We start from the raw sequence: 18,205 nt of genomic DNA on the forward strand, positions 1-18,205 counted from the left end.
AAGTACTAAGGACATAAACACTGCAATCATGTTTTCGGGGATAAGGTCTATTTGCTACAGCTTTAAATATAAGCAAAATGAACATGTTTACCACTAGGTAATAACTATTGTAATGACAATAACTAAAAATAACTAGTTTAAAAATAAGTGATCTGTGTCAGGTAAGCTCTCCAGAGATGATAAATCACTTTTGTAGGTGGACTGTTATAAAACCCTCCACCTCCGGTGGTACAGCACCACCGCTTGGGAACCACAGCGCCACAGCTTGCTGCTTCTAAAGGCTTTGGGCCAAGCAGAGCTGTAAACCTGCCTACATATGTGACTCTATTCTCTACTTATCTATTCTATCTCTGTCTGTTCTCTACCAACAGATAAAATTTGCCTTTTAACATAGAAACCAGAACCTTCGCTCAAAGTCGTCAATGGTCCTCACTAACATTTAGAAAAGCCTCACCGACAAGCCTTATGTCAGTGATTGCCAGGGGCACTGGAATTGCCCCTCAAAAGTGGTTTGAAAATTTGATGGAGTAGTTTTTTTTGTTATAATGACTGGGGGCCATGGTTAGCTGTAGAGAGGTAGAGCATGCTGGACTTATGAGTCCCAGAATGTGCAAGGGCATCTCTCACAACGAAGAATTGACCCATGATGTATACTTCTGAATGACCTATTAAAACCTATGTGCTGGGGCCGGGTACAATGGCTCATGCCTATAATCCCAGCACTTTGGGAGGCCGAGGCAAGTGGATCATTTGATCTCAGGAGTTCAAGACCAGCCTGGACAATATGGTGAAACCCCGTCTCTACTAAAGATACAAAAATTAGCTGAGCGTGTTGTTGCGCATGTGTACTCCCAGCTACTCAGGAGGCTGAGGCAGGAGAATCGCTTGAACCCAGGAGGCGGAGGTGGCAGTGAGCCGAGATCGCGCCACTGCACTCCAACCTGGGTGACAAAGCGAGACTCCATCTCGAACAAACAAACAAACAAAAATGTGTTGGTCTCTGAGCCTAGAGTCTAACTTGTCTTTCTATGTTGGAGAGTTTTCTGCATGATTTAAAACTTCCTAAATTTTCCAGGAATGCAAAGTACTATGCATTTTGCAAGAAGACTTACTCTGTTTTGATCAAAAATTTATCCAAAAGTGTTCACCAGTCTGGAAAACCATGACACTGCTGGTGAACGACATCCCTCATGAGATTTAAGTCAGCAGTGCAGCATGCTTGCATCGGTCTGCACATATAGCTGTTGCATTCAGGGTGGTTCTTCATATAGGTGCAAGGCTGCTGGTATGGCATTTACATACTAAAATACATGTTATTTATTATAAGTTTATTACCTTTTATTCCTCTCTTACATTACAATTAGGGTATTATATTGATTTGTTTTCATTACAGGCATGGGTAAGTTATGTTATCTATGAATTTCACTGCAGGGTAGTAGAGGAGAATTGAAAAAATAATGGACCTAACAAGGCAGAGTTGGATATGATAGGGTTGAGAACACTGTCCTAGATGATGTGCCCTCTATCAAACTCTAATCCCAACTCTTCCCATCACTCCTTCCACTCCACCACATTGACCTTTCAGCTTTCCAATCCAGCTGGTGTCCACATCAGAGTCTCTGCTCTTGCCATTTCTCTGTTTGAAATGCCCACCCCCTAAATCTCATTGTCCTCCCTCACTCCACTCAGGTCTTCACTCAAAAGCCACCTCCTCTGAGAGGTCTTCCACAACCATCATTCATCACACCACTCTCCACCCTCTAGCATCCTTTAAATTCCTCCATAGCACATAGCACTACTTAAAATGCTATTCACTATTATAATGTTTACTTACCTGTCTGTCATTTGTTGCCATCATGGGAATACATAGGAGGTGGAATCTACTATTTTGGTGCCTGGAATAGGAAAGTGGCACGAAGTGGGTGCTTAACGAGTATTTGTTAAATAAGTGAATTAATGCATGAAGATACTGCCTGTGCTCCTGCTACCTGGAAGCTAGGAGTAATCTCTTTCTCTTTCCTATCTATATAATTTATAGTCAATCGAAGTCAGCATTAATTCTTTCAAATATATCCATCAAATGCCTACCATATTTCAGGCACTGATAATACAATAATAAATAACACATATCCTGCCCACATACTTTGCAATTAATGATCAGCTACAGCATCTCTGAAGTATTTGAGTCCTACAGTGAAGTGACTTTATAAAAAACACACCCATTTCTATTTTACATTCTGAATATCTTTAAAATACAGTAATTATGATGTTCATAAATTAGGAGATATCCCTTATGTATTCAAAAGAAAATTGTTATCACACAGAAGAATTTTTACTCATGGAAAATCTTTTCCCAAGTCCTGGTGATATCCTTCAAGTGTCCAAAACACCAACCCTCAGAGATGAAGAGAGTTGAAGGTTAGGCAATAGTTAAATAAGCAGAAGCTTCTAGTTCCCTTAAGTGGGGTAGCCAGGAGGACCCTCTACCTACCTGGCTGAGATAAAGTCTCCTATCTAGGGCACAGAGGGACCACATGCCTCTGAAGGATCCTGCCAGCTAAAAAAGTCCAATCAGTCCTCTTTCTTAGGGTAGCACAGGGCGGCATCAGCCCCTGCTGATGACACACAGCCACCCTGGATGTTCCAGGCAGCGGCTGAGCATTCGGACCCTTTCCTTTCCCCACTTTGTGTCCAGGTACCCTCCTCATATGCTTGGGAGAAAGACAAAAGCAACTTGAAAACTAACATAGCCTCTATATTTGTACAGCGCTGCACAACAAACTTTTTCGTCCATTTTTACACTTGTAGGAAAGATAATATACTCTGTTTTAATACATAAGCAAATTAAAGTGCAGATGTTCAGCAACTTGGCAAAACTGCTTCTTGTACCAAGGTCCTCTGACTCCAAGATAGGGAATAGAAACGACAGGATAGAATCAGGCTTGGGGAATCATCCGTGGATTTTAATTCTCACAGGTATAGAACTTCACAGAAAGAGCTGGCTCTATCACACTCTGATCAAACATTTAAACAAATTCCAACGCAATGTCTATTTGGCACACATACCCACCCTGTTCCCACCTCATCCCCAGCCCTCACAGTTCCATGAAGTCTGATCATTATTTCCAGAAAGACTCTAGAAATGAGCAAATCATAGAGTGGGCCAGAACGAACCTCCACCCCCACCCCGAATTTTAACAGTGATACAGAAATAATATCCCTACCCTCTCAGAATTCTCATGGTGAAGCACCTCCATTACCATGCTATGATACAGGGAGAATCAGGAAGATGTATGCAGTATTATAGATTACGGTGGAAAAAAGTGACATACTCCTTTCCTGAACTCCCTTTACCTTCCCCTTCCCCACCCCGCCCCCACCACCACATGCTAATTTTTCCTTTCAGGCCAGGGCTTAAAGCAAAAATATCTAAGATAGGCTGAGTTAACAATAAACGAAAGGCTCCAGGAAAGAATGCCCAGGAACTTCTGGTCCACACCATGTCCTCCAAAGGGCGTATCTATGGGACTGGTGGGAGATAGATAACATCTGAATTGGCCTTCCTCCAAGGTAACCCAGAAATGTGAAGCCATGTTAGCTCTTACTACAAGAATTTTAAGTCTTTAAAGTACCATACTACTTCAAGAGAATTTCAAAAGTTTCCATTTGCTATAAACATGCACACATGGAAGCAGAAAGCATTTATCTCCCTCCAGGGTCCTCCTGTCTACCCCATCAATTCCCCCTACCTTCTGGCATGGCTGCTTTAAACTCCTATGTGGACTTTCCTGCCTCCCCCTACCTCAGCTTCCTTACAGTGCAAGTGCACAGCTGTGTCCTCTGGTCACTCGTCCAGAGTCCCGCATGGGAGAGATGCTGAGTCTCCCCAGCAGTCCTGGGAACATATCTTCTCAGGTTTCCTGGGTTCACCTGAGGTGGAGGTCGGTTCCTGGCAGGGGCAGCTCCCTCTAGCTAATAAGCTAGAGGTAGCAACATGCAAGGGAGAGAGCCAGACCAGCCCAAAATAGAAACCCAAGCTACATCACAATCTGACCAAGCTCCAATCTGGCTAAACGTGGCCCTTTAGACAAGACAAGGAGACAGCAGAAGTGAATGCGGGAGGAGACAGGAGGTGAGAACATGGCTTTTTGAAAATCAGAAATTATGGAAATAACATTCAGATACAACACTTGAAGTTTGTCCTACGAACAAAAAGGGGTACAAACTTTTCACAGTAAAGAGCATTTAAGTATGAAACCTTCGAGTTTCTGGGGACAAGCTCATCCAGTTTGCTGCTGGTAGTTAGTGTGTTGCTCTGTGGTTTATTCCACTGAGACAAAGAGCAATGATTACATTTCACCTGATAGATCAGGAAGTGAGTGATGAGCTTGAGCACAAAAAGCCCCAGGAATGAAAAAGTATAGCTGACAGACAGTGCAAGAAATTATCCTCTGCACGACCCCGTCTACCTCCTGACATCCACCAAATGATAACCCTTTGGTCAAAGAAGGTATCACCTCAGAGGACAGTTGGACATATCCTCACTGACATATGGGACAATCTGCCCTTTTGTGGTCTCAGAGGTCAAAGGAGGGAACCATATTAGTTCCAAAACCTGTGACTTTGCGTCTTGGTCACTATGTGCCAATTATCTAACCGTGAAGCAAAGGATTCAAATGCTGTGTCAGTCGGGCTGAGCAGAGAGACGCAGCAGACATCTGAGCCTCTACTAGACAATGAAAATCCATAAGAGAGGAATACAGAAAGAATGAAGAATGAGGGGACAGAAAAGGAGAGAAGGTCCAGGATTCTCAAGGAAAAGCGTTTCCTTTCTCTCCCCTATAGCCTCCAGGGAGGAATAAATATAATTATCAACCTAGCATGACAGTATTCAAAATAAAAGAGGCACCTGCCAGGTGACCATCTCTGCCGGGACTCGAACCCGGAACCTCTGGATTAGAAGTCCAGCGCGCTCGTCCATTGCGCCACAGAGACCTCACCACACACACAGCATCAGCACCAGAACTGAAAAAGCACATACCTTCTGCATCACCGAGCCATCTCAGCATCCTGCTCTCTGAGCGGTGGGGGGGACAGGGACAGCTGGAAAATCTGGAGTGGAGATCCACCAGCCGGCTTCATCAAAGCTTTTCTCAATACTGTGGGTCTGATGGTCCCCAGAGGATTGGAGGAATGTGACAGCAGTCAATTTACCAGACTCACAATCCCTGATGGAATAGGACAGAACTAGAGCCTTTGCTCTCCTTTCCTCTCCATCCCTTAGGGATGATACGAAAATCTCTCGATTCTCATGCTAATTAAGCAGAGTGCACCCAACCCTGCAGAAAACGCAGAAGCCATCTCTACCTCCACCCCCACTCGCTCACTGTGGTTTCATCCCAGTCCAGCTATTCTCAGACAGGGGCTGGGCAACGCTTGGGGATTCAGGAAAACCCTCGATCCCAGAGACAAAGGAGCTGCTTCTGTAAAGGAACACTGTGAACAACGGCAGCAGAGAATGGCAGCTGAGTTCTAAGAGACTGGTCTGGTTCTCAGCAATAAGAACTGTATCTGTCAAGCCCAGGCAAGAGGTACCGGGAGTCTGATGTTCCTTCAGCATCTTCACTAGAATTAAGAATGGGAGTGAAGAAAAAACAGTGTTCAGTGTGTGTGTTCAGTGTGTAAGGATGTGTGAACGTATATGTGTGTGTGAGAGAGAGGAGGGAGAGTGTCTGTACACATAGGGTTGGAGGGTGAGAGTGGCAGATCTCTGATGAAATAGATGTCCTCAAATAGCCCTCCATAAATACCTGTATCTCTTTCCCCCACCTTCCTCAGCCCCAAGTCTCTGACAGCCTTTTTCCCCAGGGCTACCTACTTTGAAGGACAAGGATTTCTCAGCTACCTGTGCTTGCTACAAGTATCCTAATACAATCAAAGTGACTAACCCTCCATAACCATATACCCAGCTCAGATCCAAGAAAATGATTTCTATTTTTAGAAGCCTCTCAGAGAAGACAATTCCATAATCACTGTTGTTTATAATTTCCACTGAGCCCATTCTTCTGAATGTCTAATCTAAATCCTTCTTACCTCACTTCAGCTCATTTTCTCCTATTTGGTTCCCAGACACATGGGAATAATTGGATTCTTGGTTCCTGATGACAATGCATTGATTTAAAGACTAATTGTGTTCACCACCCCACTCCCCATCAAAAGGTTACAATAAAAGCAGGGAGCCAACTCAGATATCCCTCCTCCCTCACTGTGTGTCTCCATGGCCCCCAGTTCTGGACATTGCCAGCCAATTCCAATCATACAATATAGTTATTTCTAACCTGTGAGGCCAGGTGATGGCCAAGTAAAGAAACAATATGACTAAATGAAATGATTAGATTAGAAAACCCTTAAGGGCTTTCTGACTCTAAGACTACAATTACAGCATCTCCCACTTCCCTACCCATTCATATAGCCCCAGGAATGAGACATGGTAGAGAACACAACCAAAGCAATTCAGTCAGATCAGGAATATAAGCAAAAGACTCTTTCTAACACATGGGGGAAAGCAGCTACTCCAACCAGGCTTGCCTTCCATCTACGACCTAGAGATGGGAGCTCAGAAAAGTGTGACTAATTGTGTCTATTATAGACTTGAAACAAGAAGGCACAGAATAGACCTTTCTATCCAGAGATTGTATTACTCTGAGTGGCTAGTCACAAGGTGCTGATGAAAGAGTTAGTCAAGGGGTCTATATGATTGTAAAGGGAAGCTTAACAGCACAGGCTAGCAATGAATCATTCCAATGTAAGGGAAAGGAAAAACTAGACTCTCAAGATAACTTCCTGCCAGGCTCAGTGTTCACACACACACACACACACACACACACACACACACACACACACTGCTCTTCATAAAGATATTGTCCTATATCCCAGAAATCTATCAGCCCCCTGAGTGACGTCCAAAGTATCACTGCTTCTTACAAGATCATGTGTTGTCCCAGCTCTCCAACTCCCTCCAGGAGCTTCATTCATTGTCTGCAATGTTCGCACTTGGTGCTGGGAATACAATGATGGAGAGATATATCATGGCATGGTTCTACTCTCAAGAATCCCATAGGCAAATTCCAACGCAGGAATGACCCTGAAACATTTATGGGAGAAAAGAAGGAATCAACTTATTACTCACCAAATAAAATACCAATTTGCAAGTCCATACAAAGGCTATAACTCTGGGAGCAGAAAGATCCATCTTCATAGGAAGTTGTATAACTTAGTTGGTTTAGACTCTGAGAAAATTCCTTAACTCTGATCTTTCATTTCTTCATTATAAACTAGGGGCACTAACCTATATGGTACTGATAAAGATCAGCTGAGATTTCATAAGGCAGAGTGTTTGTCCCCTTTTTTCCTCTATTCCATGAGTTAATTCTCAACTCTATTGACTGGGTTGCTTCTTTCCCTTTGAATACCCTTCCTTCATCTTCCTCTCACCACCCCACAGAAATCTCTTCATTCCAGCAAAAAAATGCCCATCACCAAGTCTCTCCAGCTCCCCTTACACTTACAATGTACATCAACAAAAGTACTCTGGACTTTGAGGACTTTTTTCAAATAAGAGATGTCTCTCTGACATCGCATTTTGCTTCATCATCCATAAAACAGACAGAGCCTCTTGGTAGTGTCAATAATGTCTTAAACTAGGTTTTAATTTAAAATAAGAAGGCAAACAATCAAATAAATCTATAGTTTTAAAGGGCAGGAAAGGTGAAGTCATGTCACTCAAAATGATTGAAGCTAGTACATCTTTTTCTTCTTTTAAACTAGCTGTATGTCATTCATGTTTACGTAAACTCTCTGGAAGAAAAGTACATTCACCTTCCAAAAAAAAAAAAAAAAAAAAAAAGAAAAGAAAAAAAAAAAAAAAAAAAAAAAATCTGTACTGATTTAATTCTCCAAAGATCTGTGACTCAAACATTACTCATACCTCTAATTGAATACCACTCTGCGACCCTATAGACAAACTAGTGATGCTCATACACTCTTTCATTCACAAGGTGTTGCTGGGATACATATGATAAATGCCCTCCAAATTTTCCCTTTGGTCCAATTAAATCCTACATCCTACTGTGGTCTTACTTACAGCTTCTCTAAATGTTCCTACATCAACTAGTCCGTATTTTAAATTCCAAAGGCTATTACATGGAGTAAGACAGTGAATTTGTCATTTAGATAACACAGCCCTTACATACTATACTTTCATCTCCCAGGCCCTATGATGCCGTAAACCTTATTAATCCACATCTATTGTGAGCACAACTTCTGGAAGTGTTACCATATACCATCTTCCCATGTTCCTACCTGCTATCAGCTCCCTCTTACTATCTCACCCCCAAGGAGTCAGCCCAGGTCTTTCCTACTGTGAGTACCTTCCAGGAAGGCTGGAAAAGGTGCTTTGCAATGTCAGGCCTATAGAATGAGACCTACTGTGCAGATGTTCAGTTCATAACTCCCAACCCTTAAGGAAGGGTAAAATGGACATACATACCTACAATGCAAAAGCCCTTGAGTCCTTTTCCAGACACTTCATCTTCATGAGGTCTTGCCCCATATTCATTTCTCCATTCCTATTATGCATTTTCTGACCCATCATAATAAAGCATTTAGGTTCCCAAGTCTATTTTTCCTCCCTCCTAGCCTGTGAGCTGACTGCAGATTGTTCCTTTCCTCCTCAGTCCCCTTTCTCATACTTGAAGAGGGAAGAAATTAGATAATCCAGGTAACAATTGAGCCTGAGAATCTAGCCAAGGAAAGACAAATACAGAGCAAATTATCCTTTCATCATCCCATCCAACTTTCAGAAACCATTCGGATATAGCCCAGTCAAACTGAGCTATTGAGGCCTCTTAAGCCTTTCCAAAAGTAGACCCAGAACCAATCTATCTTAACAATGGGCTGGACCTCCAGGGCTAGTCAAGGTCACAAGAGAGTCCATACAGAGGTCAGCTCCCTAAGGGAGTCTGAGAAATGCTGAGAAATCTGGAGATACAATCTCCCTTTCCTTATTGCCTCTCACCCACCACTGACAGATTCTCCAGAAAGCCATTTAAAGAGTTACAGAGGCCAGGCATCCTGGCTCATGCCTGTAATCCCAGCATTTGGGGAGGCCAAGGTGGGAGGATCACAAGGTCAAGAGATTGAGACCATCCTGGCCAACATGGTGAAACCCCGTCTCTTCTGAAAATACAAAAATTAGCTGGGCATGGTAGTGTGTGCCTGTAGTCCCAGCTACTCGGGAGGTGGAGGCAGGAGAATCTCTTGAACCTGGGAAGCGGAGGTTGCAGGGAGCCGAGATCACGCCACTGCACTCCAGCCTGGTGACAGAGTGAGACATCATCTCAACAAAAAAAACAAACAAACAAAAAAAAAGAATTCTAGAGAGTGTGTCTCTTAGGACATGAAGTATCTCTTTGGTCAAGAAGGATGAGGAATTTAGTAGTGTTCAACAAATGCGAGGGCAGTAAGTTGTCGTGTCCCATCAGATCTTTCTGGGAAGTTTGGGGAAAACTTTCTGCTTCACCCAAACCCCCAAAATAAGGTGATTCCTCGCGCTTTCTAGTTCACTCTCCTTTATCCTCTTTAGAATCAGGACCCTCTAACCCCAAGCCATCACCTGCTTGTGTAGATCCCCAGTCCTGTCTTCTTACATTTTCTTCTTGACATCCCCATCAATGTCTCCTTCTTCCTTGGGGTATAAAACCCTTAGTCATTTCCTGCTTTAAAATGTTCTTCTCACCTCTGTCCACACCTTTCCTCATTTCTGTCCATTTCACTTTCCCCATTTTCTGCAACTGGCATTCCCTAATTCTTTACCGTGTAATCTCTATAATGCTCGGTTTATTGGCCATGTCACCATCTGTTCTCATCTGCCCTAGGATCCATCTACTCCAAACACATTGGCCAAACTCATTGTTCCCAGTCTTCCCTAGATTCAGCCCACTGCTCTTCTCTGTCTCTGCTCCCCTTAGCGATCATCCTCAAGGCACTCTGAGTTTCCCAGGCCTCCAAATTCCTCTATCATTAAAATCTATTGCTTGGACCCAGAGTCTTTGTTATTGTCAGCCCTGCATCCTCAGGCCTTCTTTTACTTTCCTCCAGATTTCATTCTTCAGACCACTTTACTTGCCCACCATCCTCTTAGTCTTTGTCTCATCTCCTTAAATCTTCAACTTATAGTACCTGTCCTTCTGAATCTCCTTCCACCGCATCCATACAGTACGAGATTCCTGAGGCTTACCCAGAACTTGCTGGTCCTTCCTTCTTCCCTAAATTCACCTCCAGACATTCTGGGTTCTGCCTGACTCTACAACACACCTGTATTTGTTTCACTTCTTTGCCTGGGACTGTGTGCGCCACTGGTTTTAAAACTGGGAGGCCCTGAATAGGGCCCTGCTAATCCCCATGGCACTGAGTTGCCATGGGAATGGGCTGACAACTGGGCTTTTAATCTTTAGCCACTATGGGGCCCCAATCCTTAAACGGCCAGATATCCTAGGCCAGAGGCCAAAGGATTAGAAGAGGGATCCTTAAAGGGTCAAGGATTCTATGATCGTAGGTCAAGGGATTCAAGAACATTGTTTTTTGCCTAATATTATGAGTAAATTAGGCTTTTGCTATCTGTCCCCTACCTCAGCCCCACTTTGCATTCAGCCTGGAAAAAGCCTTGAGGGTTACATAGTAAGGCAGACTTCTTGGCAATGGCAAGAGAAGAAAGGTGTTCATCTTTCACAGTCCATCAGTTTAACTAAACCAAAGAGCGTGACCATGAAAGTTTCAATCCTAGAGACTAAACTTGTCCTTACACAAGAACCTTATGTCTGACAAATTACAGTAGGGTCTGTACGTAGTTCATCCTTATACAGCAGGAGCAGCTCTTTTCAAATCTGTCCCTGAAGAACATCAAGTCCCCACACGGAAGACAGGGTCCAGCGGAAGCATTTCACCTTGAGTCGGCCAGCTCATCTCCTTCAGTTTCTCCCCTTTACAAGGTAAGAACTGAATTTGCAAGCCCTTTTCATGCTACCTATGATTCTAAGAAACAGTATCAATGGTAGTAATAATGATAATAAAGATATTTTGAATTGTCTCATTTTATCATCAGAACTTTCCTAGATCATTGAAAGAGTGATCATCATTATTTTTCTTTTACAAAAGAAGAACCTTGATCAAAGACATTAGGTGGCTTGCCCAAAGTTACTCAGCTTGTAAGAGGTGGGACTAGGGTGAGCTACCATACAGTGTCCTGACTTCTGTGACCTCTCCAGGGAGGCCTCAACAGAAGGTGTCTGCTAAGAGGCACTGGCTGCCTTCATTACAATCTGTTCCAGGAAGCGAAATTCTGAGACCTTTCCCCCTAACTTTCTTCCCAGTCTTTGCAACCATTCAACAGTGCCCTAAGCATAGGATAGGATGGCCAGCCAGCCCTGAAAAGGGTCACAGAGTGGGGTCAAAGGTCGTGCTGCTTAAAAGAGAACAAACAGCACAGGCAGGTGCGTAAGGGAGCTCTCTCTGGGTTCTTCTTTAGTGGCTCATTCTCCTTCCAGCTACCTTAAGACATAAGAAACTGATTTCCGGATTAAATAAAACAATTTGCTCAAGATCAGTCAGCTTGGCATTCATGAATCTGATCCTCCATTCCAGGTTTTCCAACTCCTAATTTGATGCTTTTTAAAATGTCACTACAGTGTTACTGAGTCGCTCTTCTTAATTTTTTTTTAATTGACCTATAATATTGTGTATTTTTACTATGCACAACATGGTATTTTGAAGTACATATATATTGTGGAATAGTTAACTGTAGCTAGCCATTATGGAAAACAGTATAAAGGTTCTTAAGACATTTTAAAAGAGAGCTACCACAGGATCCAGCAATCTCACTACTGGGTATATATCCAAGGAAATAAAATCAGTATGTTGAGATACTTGCTTGGAATCCCCAACATAGTCTTTTTATTATTATTATTATACTTTAAGTTCTGGGATACATGTCCAGAACATGCAGGTTTGTTACATAGGTATACATGTGCCATGGTGGTTTGCTGCACCCATCAACCCGTCATCTCCATTAAGTATTTTTCCTAACGCTATCCTCCACCTGCCCTCCAGCCCCCAACAGGCCCCAGTGTGTGATGTTCCTCTCCCTGTGCCCATATGTTCTCATTGTTCAACTCCCACTTATTAGTGAGAAGATGTGGTGTTTGGTTTTCTGTTCCTGTGTTAATTTGCTGAGAATGATGGTTTCCAGCTCCTTTCATGTCCCTGCAAAGGACATGAACTCATTCTTTTTATGGCTGCACAGTATTCCATGGTGTATATGTGTCACATTTTCTTTACATTGATGGACATTTGGGTTGGTTCCAAGTCTTTGCTATTGTGAACAGTGCTGCAGTAAACATATGTGTGCATGTGTCTTTATAGTAGAATGACTTATAATCCTTTGGGTATATACCCAGTGATGGGATCGCTGGGTCAAATGGTATTTCTAATTCTAGATGCTTGAGGAATCGCCACAGTGTCTTCCACAATGGTTGAACTAATTTACACTCCCACCAACAGTATAGAAGTGTTTCTATTTTTCCACATCCTCTCCAGCATCTGTTGTTTCCTGACTTTTTAATTCTAACTGGCATGAGACGTTATCTCATTGTGGTTTTGATTTGCATTTCTCTAACGACCAGTGATGATGAGCTTTCTTTCATATGTTTATTGGCCGCATAAATGTCTTCTTTTGAAAAGTGTCTGTGCATAAACTTCACTCACTTTTTGATGAGCTTCTTTGTTTTTTTCTTGTAAATTTGTTTAAGTTCCCTGTAGATTCTGGATATTAGTCCTTTGTCGGATGGATAAATTATAAAAATTTTCTCCCATTCTGTAGGTTGCCTGTTCACTCTGGGATAGTTTCTTTTGCTGTGCAGAAGCTCTTTAGTGTAATTAGATCCCATTTCTCAATTTTGGCTTTTGTTGCCATTGCTTTTGGTGTTTTAGTCATGAAGTCTTTGCCCATGCCTATGTCCTGAATGGTATTGCCTAAATTTTCTTCTATGGTTTTTATGGTTTTGGGTCTTATGTTTAAGTCTTTAATCCATCTTGGATTAATTTTTGTATAAGGTATAAGGAAGGGGTCCAGTTTTTGTTTTCTGCGTATGGCTAGTCAGTTTTCCAAACATCATTTGTTAAATAGGGAATCCTTTCCCCATTGCTTGTTTTTGTCAGGTTTGTCAAAGATCAGATGGTTGTAGATGTGTGGCATTATTGCTGAGGCCTCTGTTCTGTTCCTTTGGTCTATAGTACCATGCTATTTTGGTTGCTGTACCCTTGTAGTACAGTTTGAAGTCAGGTAGCGTGATGCCTCCAGCTTTGTCCTTTTTGCTTAGGATTGTCTTGGCTATGTGGGCTTTTTGGTTCCATATGAAACTTAAAGTAGTTTTTTCTAATTCTGTGAAGAAAGTCTATGGTAGTTTGATGGGAATAGGATTGAATCTATAAATTACTTTGGGCAGCATGGCCATTTTCATGATATTGATGCTTCCTCTCTATGAGCAAGGAATGTTTTTACATTTGTTTGTGTCCTCTCTGATTTCCTTGAGCAGTGCTTTGTAGTTCTCCTTGAAGAAGTCCTTCATATCCCTTGTAGGTTGGGATTCCTAGGTATTTTATTCTCTTTGTAGCAATTGTGAGTGGGAGTTTGCTCATGATTTGGCTCTCTGTCTGTCTATTATTGGTGTATAGGAATGCTTGTGATTTTTGCACATTGATTTTGTATCCTGAGACTTTGCTGAAGTTGCTTATCAGCTTCAGGTGTTTTTGGGCTGAGACGATGAGGTTTTCTAAATATACAATCATGCTGTCTGCAAACAGAGATAATTTGACTTCCTCTCTTCCTATTTGAATATGCTTTATTTCTTTCTTTTGTCTGATTGCCCTGGCCAGAATTTCCAATACTATGTTGAATAGGAGTGGTGAGAGAGGGCATCCTTGTCTTGTGCCAGTTTTCAAAGGGAATGCTTCCAGCTTTTGCCCACTCAGTGTGATATTGGCTGTGGGTTTGTCATAAATAGCTCTTATTATTTTGAGATATGTTCCACCAGTACCTAGTTTATTGAGTGTTTTTAGCTTGAAGGGCTGGTGAATTTTATCGAAGGCCTTGTCTGCATCTATTGAGATAATCACATGATTTTTGTCATTGGGTCTGTTTATGTGATGGATTACGTTTATTGATTTGAATATGTTGAATCAGTCTTGCATCCCAGGGATGAAGCTGACTTGATCATGGTGGATAACCTTTTTGATGTGCTGCTGGATTTGTTTTGCCATTATTTTATTGAGGGGAATCCCCAACATAATCTTTACACAAAGATTATGCAGGGCAGGTAAGAGCAGAATGCTTTGCATTTATTCTTAACTGGTAAACTAGAAAATCAAAAGCATCAATTAACCTCTTCTTGGAATCACAGAATGTTCAAAATGGAAAAGGGTTTTAAAATAATCAAGTCTCTTTTATTCATGGATCAGCTGAATTTTTGTCACATATTCTTATTACTTTTATTAATTTAGAGAAAATCTAATTTGAAGATCAAATTGATAATGCTAAGTGGGTGAATGTTTGCTCTTTATTTTCTATATTTCTGTAGTCTGTAATTTTTGTCAAGCCTCTCCATCTGTAATTACATAGATTAACAAACTCAGAACCACAGAAATTAAATCATGTATCCAATATCACAAAAATAGACAAACAGTTATGATCCAATTAGAAAACTATAGACTTCCAAGTTGGGACACCCAGGGTTTGAATCTCAGCGGTATATGATGTTGGACACCTAAAGGAACCTAAATGATCTCAGAGATTCAGATTACTTATCTGATTTTAAAAATCCACAGAAGTGGCCAGGCATGGTAGCTCACACTTGCAATTCTAGCACTTTGGGAGGCCGAGGGGGGCGGATCATGAGGTTAGGAGTTCGAGACCAGACTGGCCAACACAGTGAAACCCCGTCTCTACTAAAAATACAAAATATTAGCCAGGCGTGGTGGCGGGCGCCTGTAATCCCAGCTGCTCGGGAGGCCGAGGCAGGAGAATCACTTGAATCTGGGAGATAGAGGTTGCAGTGAGCCGAGACCATGCCATTGAGCTCCAGCCCAGGTGAAAGTGTGAGACTCTGTCTCAAAAAAAAAAAAAAAAAAAATTCACAGAAGTAATAAAATCTATCTTGTAAAGTCATTATAAGTGTGATAAAGAAAGAGAAAATCTTTAGTAGACTAGTGCCTGACAGTCTTTATTTTTAGAAAGAATAGTTAATGCTTGGGTTTTTTCCTCTTTACCCCATCCATTCTTCAACTGACTCCACTCTAGCAACTGCTAAATGTCCTCACTAAAGTCACTAATGGCTTGCTGCTAATTGTCAAATCGAATAGTTTCACTTCACCTTTCTGTAGTCACCACATCTTCACCCTTAGAAATGCTGACTCCTCTTGCTTCTGGGGCATGCCACTGTCTTCTCATTTACCTCCTATCCCTCAGCCCCTCCTTCTCAATCTCTTTCACCAGCTCCTCCTCTTCCTTCTTAAATATCAGTGTTCCAAAGAGTGACACTTATCAGACTGCAAGCCAGAAGGTTAGCAGTATTTTTATATTATTTAACAGCAGAGAAAAGAGATGATAGAATAGGATATGACAGAACAGAAAAGAAAATAGCTGAGGGTATCACCCTCTAAGAAGACCATGTATTGTTTCATGAAATTTTTGTATCAGCTGCATGAGAATGTATACATATAGGCATATGAGTTGTGGTCAAAAACATTGCCATAAAGTGTACCTTGGTGCTCTTCTTTAGATTTTCTCCCTAGGTAATTGTAAATGGCATATGTACTACATGTAATACCAGCTATGAGCTGAAAACCCTTAAATCTGCACCTTAAAATCAGACATACCATGTGAAATCCAGATTGGGATACTCAGTTGCCTTTAGATTGCCATTCCTATGTGACTCACAATGATCTCAACTGCAAAATGTACAAATAAGAACTGATATTTTCCCATAAATCTGTTCTTCATAATCCACTAGTTTATTCATCTATTTTTTTTGAGATGGAATCTCGCTCTGTCACCCAGGCTGGAGTGCAGTGGTGCAATCTCAGCTCACTGAAACCTCTGCCTCCTGGGCTAAGCAATTCTTCTGCCTCAGCCTCCCTAGTAGCTGGGATTTCAGGCACCTGCCACCATGCCCAGCTAATTTTTGTATTTTAGTAAAGACAGGGTTTCACCATGTTGGCCAGGTAAGTCTTGAACTCCTGACCTCAGGTGATCTGCCCGCCTCAGCCTCCCAAAGTGCTAGGACTACAGGGGTGAGCCACAATACCCGGCCTAATCCACTAGTTTAATTAATGGTTATCATCATCCACCTACTCATTTATTACTTTATTTATTTGCTCCATAAATCCATAAATACCTACTATACAATAAGAAATGTGCTGAGTATTGGAGATATAAAGATAATGATGATATCATGTCTATTCTTAATAAAAATCATAGTCAAAAATAGAAAAATAAAGTCATGAAACAAAGTTGCCCAACTCTAGAAATCATATGTCTGGCATGCTACAAAACCAAAAATGGGCAAATGAATCCAGTCTGCAGAGTCTAAGAATGTTTCCTAGAGCTGCAGACCTAAGCTGAGGTTCAAAGTAAGAACAGCTGTAAACAGAGCAAAAGAAGAGATTAGGGATGGAGAGAGAGATTGTGTGTGTGTGTGTGTGTGTGTGTGTGTGTGTGCACACGCGCATGCGTGTATGTGTGTGTGTTGGGGGAGCCAAGGAGATAAGAGAGGAAAGCATGAGTAAAAATACAGCAAAAACCATCCTGTCTGCATAAGAAACTACAGGAAATGAGAGATATTGCTTAAGTCCAAAATCCCAGGCAGGAAGTGACAAGGCATGTGGAAACAAAAATCAGAACATGCAGATCAACATATGTCATGTTAAAGGCCAATTGTAATCCTGTAGGAGATGCAGAGGCAGTGAAGGGTTTTAAGTAAGGGAGAACGATGATTTCATTTGCATTTTAGAAAGATCACTCTGGCTGTAGCAGATAATTTCAAGAGTGCACAGTGAAGAGGCTTTTGCAGTAGTCAAGTTAAGATATAATGGAGATCTGAACCACAGTAATAGAATTGGCTACATAACAGTAAATTGAAAGAAGATTGATTTGATACAAGCAGTTTTGGGGAGACAAAACTGGCCATCCAGTCTCTTAAGCCAGAAATGCGGAATGAGTCAAGGCTCCTCCCCTTAAAACTTTATCTTCCAAATTTAATCAACTACTAAGGTCTATCTACTCTGTCTCTTTAATAGCTCTCAAACATATGCCTCAATTTCTATTCTCACTGCTCTTGGCTTAGTTCAGATAGTTCATCCTCTGTAGCCAGGACTATTTGTTTGTTTATTTATTTACGTATTTTGTTCTTTTATTATACTTTTAAGTTCTAGGGTACATGTGCACAACGTGCAGGTTTGTTACATATGTATTCATGTGCCATGGTGGTTTGCTACACCCATCAAGTTGTCATTTATATTAGGTATTTCTCCTAATGCTATCCCTTCCCCAGCTCCCCACCCCCTGACAGGCCCCACTGTGTGATGTTCCTCGCCCTGTGTTCAAGTGTTCTTATTGTTCAATTCCCACCGATGAGTGAGAACATGCGGTGTTTAGTTTTCTGTCCTTGTGATAGTTTGCTGAGAATTATGGTTTCCAGCTTCATCCATGTCCCTGCAAAGGACATGAACTCATTCTTTTTATGGCTGCATAGTATTCCATGCTGTATACATGCCACATTTTCTCAATCCAGTCTATCATCGATGGACATTTGGGTTGGTTCCAAGTCTTTGCTATTGTGAATAGTGCCATAACAAACAAACATGTGCATGTGTCTTTATAGTAGCATGATTTATAATCCTTTGGGTATATATCCAGTAATGGCATCGCTGGGTCAAAAGGTATTACTAGTTCTAGATCCTCGAGGAATCACCACATAATCTTCCACAATGGTTGAACTAATTTACATTCCCACCAACAGTGTAAAAGCGTTCCTATCTCTCCACATCCTCTCCAGCATCTGTTGTGTCCTTTTTAATGATCGCCATTCTAACTGGC

General features: G+C 41.7%; 1 non-coding gene across 1 annotated transcript; it reads right to left on the reverse strand.

Annotated features, from left to right (window-relative positions):
• Positions 1-4,921: 4,921 nt before the first annotated feature.
• TRNAR-UCU lies at positions 4,922-4,995 on the reverse strand. The gene has a single exon. It is a non-coding gene; the product is annotated as a tRNA-Arg (tRNA).
• Between the last annotated feature and the right edge of the window lie 13,210 nt (positions 4,996-18,205).

Source organism: Mandrillus leucophaeus, unplaced genomic scaffold (assembly GCF_000951045.1).
Source record: "Mandrillus leucophaeus isolate KB7577 unplaced genomic scaffold, Mleu.le_1.0 Scaffold1034, whole genome shotgun sequence".
Lineage (NCBI taxonomy): Eukaryota > Metazoa > Chordata > Mammalia > Primates > Cercopithecidae > Mandrillus > Mandrillus leucophaeus.